This window comes from Cyprinus carpio, chromosome A4, assembly GCF_018340385.1.
Source record: "Cyprinus carpio isolate SPL01 chromosome A4, ASM1834038v1, whole genome shotgun sequence".
NCBI lineage: Eukaryota > Metazoa > Chordata > Actinopteri > Cypriniformes > Cyprinidae > Cyprinus > Cyprinus carpio.
The window spans coordinates 5669816-5675815 of NC_056575.1; positions in this window are offsets into that span (position 1 = coordinate 5669816).

Here is a 6000-nt window from a genome sequence, read left to right on the forward strand (position 1 = left end):
TATAAGAGTGACTGAGTATGAGAGATCATAGTGTGTTTGTATAGTTTCTAAAATCATTTACACTCAAGTTTACAGCATAAAATTAGGGCAAACAAGGGCTAGTTGACACACACTCCAGTGAATATTTCTCAGGGTTGGATTATTTTTTAAAAGTTCATTTCTTTGAGTCTTTTATATTTTTATATTATTGCAGACAAGGTGTAGCAACTTCACTTAAGGACCAGAACTGCCCAATAACCAGTATTTTAGGACAAAAAATAAATAAATAATAATAATCAGGAAGCTGAAGATTGGCCTTCTATGTATCCAATTCTTTAGGTTCTTGTTTCAGGGACTCTTACAGAATACGTCCTTTTTGCTGTGACCCTGTTTTTAGGGATGAATTCACTGTGAAGGTGCTTTCCTGAAACGGACCTGTCTTGCTTTACAGCCCATGCACAGGTCCTTCACAGCTCACCCTCGGGACTGCACACACCTTGAGAAAACAGGGATATAACTCATAATAAAACTCCCAATAGTCCAACACTGGACCTTTTTTTTTATCACATCTGGCATCAGGAGACTGCTCTGCCAAAGAAAAATGTGCATGTACTATAAAAGCATAAATCTGGGTTTTGGTTGGTGTCCACGAGTAACAGGTTTTGCACCCATTTATGAAATATTTAGAGGAATATTTAGAATTTGTGAGGTTGTTTTGTGTTGTGGCATTTCACTGCATCTGTTTTCTGACAGACGAGGCCTTAGAGGGCAGTTCAGTTTATTGACTAGAGTTCCACAGTTATAAATATTTTTACAAGAAGCTTAGAGAAGAAGTTCTTACAGCCTCTGACAAAGACATAGAACCTATAAAGTTTTCTGAAGAGGCTTTAACAAAAGTAATTTTAAAGCTACAAGCGTATAATTTCCTGACTAATATATTGTCAAGTTGATTCAATGCTCATCAGCCATAAACCGCCCATGCCAGGCTAATGAACTATAAACTACTCTTCCACCAAGTCACAGATGTCCTAAGAAACCACAACTTCTTGAACTCAACATGTAATAAGTTGTTTTCTCGATCTCAGGTTGTTTTCTCTTCTTTTGGTCAGTCTAGAGATGACAAAGCCATATAGCTATTCCGCTGCATCATGGATGAGCAAATTCATTTTTTACTATAACCGAAGACCCAAGCTGAAACAGCTCTATGTCATTTCAGTGAAACATTGTTTCCAAATCAGTGTCTGAAGAGGGCTACAACTTTGTCACAGACATTGCAGTGACTTTGAACATGTGGTCCGTTCATTACCAGCCGAAGAATGTTTGACAGATGCAGATAGTTCACCCAAAAACAAAAATTTGCTGAAAATCTATTCACCCTCAGGCCATCCAAGATGTACATGGGAACATATTTGGAGAAATTTAGCATTACATCACATTTTCAATAATGGATCCTCTATGGCGAATGAGTGCCGTCAGAATCAGAGTCCAAAGAACCAAATATCCAAAGCTGATAAAAACATCACAATAATCTAGTCTTGTGAAGCATAAAAGCTGTGTGTTTATAAGAAACAAATCCATCATTAAGACATCCAATCCCAACTTTAAGACTTCACTTCTGGTCCATAATCCATGATAATACTTTCTTCAGTGAAAAAGTCCATCATCCCCTGTTGTACTCTCACATCAAAATCCATTAACATTGTTCAGAACTATTTTCGCTTGTAATCAGTGCTTGATCTGTGCATATTTCTCTCCTGATTCAGGCAAGATAACTTTTTCACTGGAGAAAGCAATGTTATGGATAGAGGACTAGTATTTTAGCCAGAAAAAAAATAAATAAATACCATTTTGAACTGTCACTTCACAAGACGTTAATTGATGGACTGCAGTCATGTGGATTACTTGTGGATTATTGTGATGTTTTTATTAGCTGTTTGAACTCTCATTCTGTTTGGATTCTGATGGCACCTCTTCACTGCAGAAGATCCACTGGTGAGTGAGCAAGTGATGTAATGCAGAATTTTTTGTGACTGAACAGAGAAATGGTGAGTGACACTTATTTTTCTTGTGAGAAAAATAAGGCAAGATCACAAGAAAATAAAGATTCATGACCTCTCAGGGCTTCTGTATTATTCCGATTATTATTATTTATATATAGAACTTTTACCCTTATTATAATATATTGCTGTTGCGGCTGGTTTATAAAAAATAAAAATAAAAAAAATTGGTAATAGCAATGCCCCATTGATAGATAATAGCTATGACATGAGTCACAGACATAAACAGTCCCATTTCTCAAAATCCACATTGCTTTTCTGTTTGGTGGAGTTGCAGAGAAGCTGGACAGTGATGCCCCGTAACATAACGTGACAGTGGCATGCCTGCAGAGACGCATGAGTTGCCTGGGAATACGCCTCTCAAACTGTAGCAGTTTTGCGGTATGGGGCTGTCTGTGCCGGCAGTGCAGCTAACAGGCTTCCCAGGTGGGGGTTTGTTTAGTTAAGACTGATGTAGAGACATCCTGCCACCAGCCAACCACACACAACATCTCACTCTCCTCATTAAGCCTCCACACTCCCATGATGCTCAAGTTACTTTGCCAACTTAAAAAATAGCTCATTTTCACTTCTAGTGTGCAACAGAATCAGTGACTGTGTTCTTTCTTTCTTTCTTCCTTTCTTTCTTACAGGAGCCAGGTGCACTACGAAATTTATTTCACCTATTAAAGGCTGCATAATTTGTAAGTAAAAGAGTGAGAAAGGGGAGATTTATTAGCCAGTGATTAGAAGCTTGTGTCAGCACACTGGCTAGCCCTGCAGTTTAGTTTATGTATCTTCAATCAGGCATTCAACGCTTTTGTTTAAAAAGTTAAAAGTGCAAACGTCCTGAGAGGCAGCCATCATACACATCCAGCTTTCCTCTGTTAAAGTCGATATTATTAGTATTCTCGCCAGCACCTGTGAAACACCATCTCTTCAAGCTTTGCTCTGAATGCTACAAAAGTTGACTGGATGAAAGGATAGTTTTCTTTTTTGTTCCATACAAAAAAGCAGAGCGAGACTGCAGTTGTAGCCGCGGGACGTTCAAGGGCCTCTCTGAGGAGAACTGTTGTCTCCCCTGGTTGTTCTGACTGAGTTCCCTGAAAAAGTCTTGAGGTTAACCTCGCTCAGCCAATCATGAGGTGAGGCTCCAGGAGAGAGCGGTGACATATACTGGAGCTTCCGTGCTGTTGAAATATGACTTTAATGTTGGGGAAAAGGTTGATATACATACAAAAATGAGACCAAAAAGGCTTCTTGTTGGAAGTGGCCCCCTGGTTTTGTCGAAATGAACGAGTGTGGCGACTGATCGAGTGCATTGAGCTTGAGTTTCAGATCTCATTGCATACATAGACTTCAAAAGCTAAATAGCAGATTCATGACAGGCTTTGGCTGTCCATTGTTGAAAACCTTTTTTTTTCTTTTTCTTCTTTTTTTTTTTTGTATGTGTGCATTTCTGTGCAACAGAGGCAGAATGATTTTGAAATTGAATCCTGGGATTTCCACCCTTCCCCACAGCTAGAAATTCTAGGGCCCTTACTTCTTATTCTGCCATTTGTGAGGCAGAGATACAGTACAGCTTGATGGGACGGTGCATGTTGAATTGTGCTTTGATAAATTGCCCTGGGCAGTGCACAGGTCATATCAAATTTCACATTTTTCGAAATTGAATATTACTCAGTATTTCTCTCATTGCAGTTCTATTTTGTCAGTTCCTTTATCTCTTGATGTTTTCGTATATCTGCTCTTTGATTGGTACCTTTATTTCTGATTTTAACTGTTAGCTATGTCCTTTCACTTATCTTATATTTCATCTCATTTTGTACAGTATCTGTCTTATCTCTCTTACCTAGCTGAATGCTAGATAGTAAAGTAGGTATAGATTCCATATTAAATCAGATGTAATTTTTATTAATTACATTTTATTTTACTTTTTCTAAATAATGTGGCATTTTTATTTAAAATTTAATCTAATAAAATATCTCTTAATTTACCATATTTTGACAAAATACATTGAAAAATCAAAAGAAGTAAGGTATTTTGCCATATACATAGGTAATTATTTAAAACAAATTGTCATAGTATCAAAGCCACAGCAGAACTGTTGTGTGTTTTTTCAAACAGATCAGTTAAGTGATTCATTCAATGACTTGCTCATAAATAAATCTGAACAGAACAGAAAAAATCTGTTGTTAATGATTTAAAATTACTTGCTCATAAAAACACTTGTCACTCTTTGCTTGCAAATAAATGTAACCTGCAGACAAAGCATAAGAATTTGTCATCCAAAACAATGAAAAAAAAAAAAAAAAAAAAAAAAAAGGTGACATTTTTTTTTATTTCTTGTTAAACATGCTGATTTTTATCTCGTAAATTTGACTAGATACATGCAGTATGTTGTTTATAAGCCTGTCTTTCTGAAGTCATGAGTGCATGGTTCAATGCAGGCAGGACAACTGCAACTATTTTACTGTTTGTTTTTACCCTCTTCAGCATGTATGTCAGTTTGCTCACATGAAAATGGGGGCAAGCATTGTGTATGACACTCAGGCCAGATGTTGAAACCCTGTAGATCAATGTACTCTCTGTTCCCTTTGATGTGCTGGAAACAGCGACTATTTTATTTTTATTTTTTTCAGTGGGAGAAAATGGCTGTAAAGGCCGATTCTGAAGTGCAAAGATATGGCAACGACCTTCAGATTTGTTTATTACACTTCAGCACTGATTGTGCTGGAAAAATGCCACTCGGGCTGCCCAAAAATCATTCAAGCTTACTAGAAGAAGAGGAAGAGGAAGAAGAAAAGCACTAATATGGAACGTGTGGGAGCATCCCAAAGTTTTTGCATGAATGCCATTGTGAAGTGAAAATCTTTATGACGTTGGAACTATAAGAACAAACGAATATGGAGATGTGGCAGCATTGTGCCAGCATCTGAAATCTCCCTTGTTACTCCTTTGTTTCATTATATTCCTTTGTGCCACCACAGTGAATGACTGGTGCTGATTATGCAAATGAGCCAGAGAAAAGAAGCATGGGTAATTATCAGAGTTGTGGATGGGCTTTGGGGAAAAAATGCTCCCTCTGCCATAGAGAGGCTCACACAGCTCACAGCTTTGCAACAGTAACAGCTTTAGAGTAGCTACTAAAAGATGTATGTGGTCTTTTAATGTATTGATAGATTTCCAGCCATATACTCTCATTCATAATAACATGTTGCCATCTGTATCTAATAAATTATTTAATAGGTTAATTAAATAATCAGTTAATGCAATAGTTAAATTAATAATAATAATTATTTACAAATGTATATTTATTATTGTTATTTAGGTTCATTAAGTAATCAGTTAATTTATTTAGTTTAATGCAAAAAAAATATAATAAATATTATTATTATTAAGTTTATTCTATAATTAGTTAATTTATGTAAGTGTCTCGGCTGAATCTTTAATATCTAGTTTGGGTGCAGACAGAAAGACCTATATCGTGATCTTTGTCACTGGAGGATGTCTGTTTATGGAGGAAAGCCTCTCTCATACCGTGATACTAGTGTTGGAACAAACCAACCTGAAAATGTAGAAACAGAGGGACAAACTGCTGTGACTGGGTTAACAGAGGGCCAGCAAAGGTCTCCCTTTCCATTTGGAAAATGTAGTGCCTCAGTCTGCAAGTCAGTTTGTCTCCTGATCCAACTGTGCACAAACTACCGTAATGCAGGTCAATAGGCGGAGAAGCTACTCTGGTGCTAAATTGGAACCTCTTGAAATTGCCTTCTGCCCCCTGTATTTAGCCCTGAACCACTGCAGTGCAAGCGCTGCACACCTAACCGAACATCGGCTGTCGGAAATTGAATGCTTTTTTTTTTTTTTGCAGAGTAAAGTTTGGTTTAAAAATATCCCCCATTGTTGGAGGAAAACAATAGCTGCAGATTTGCGCTGGGTGACAAGAGACGACGGTCCAGGGCTTTCCGAAAAGCACACATGC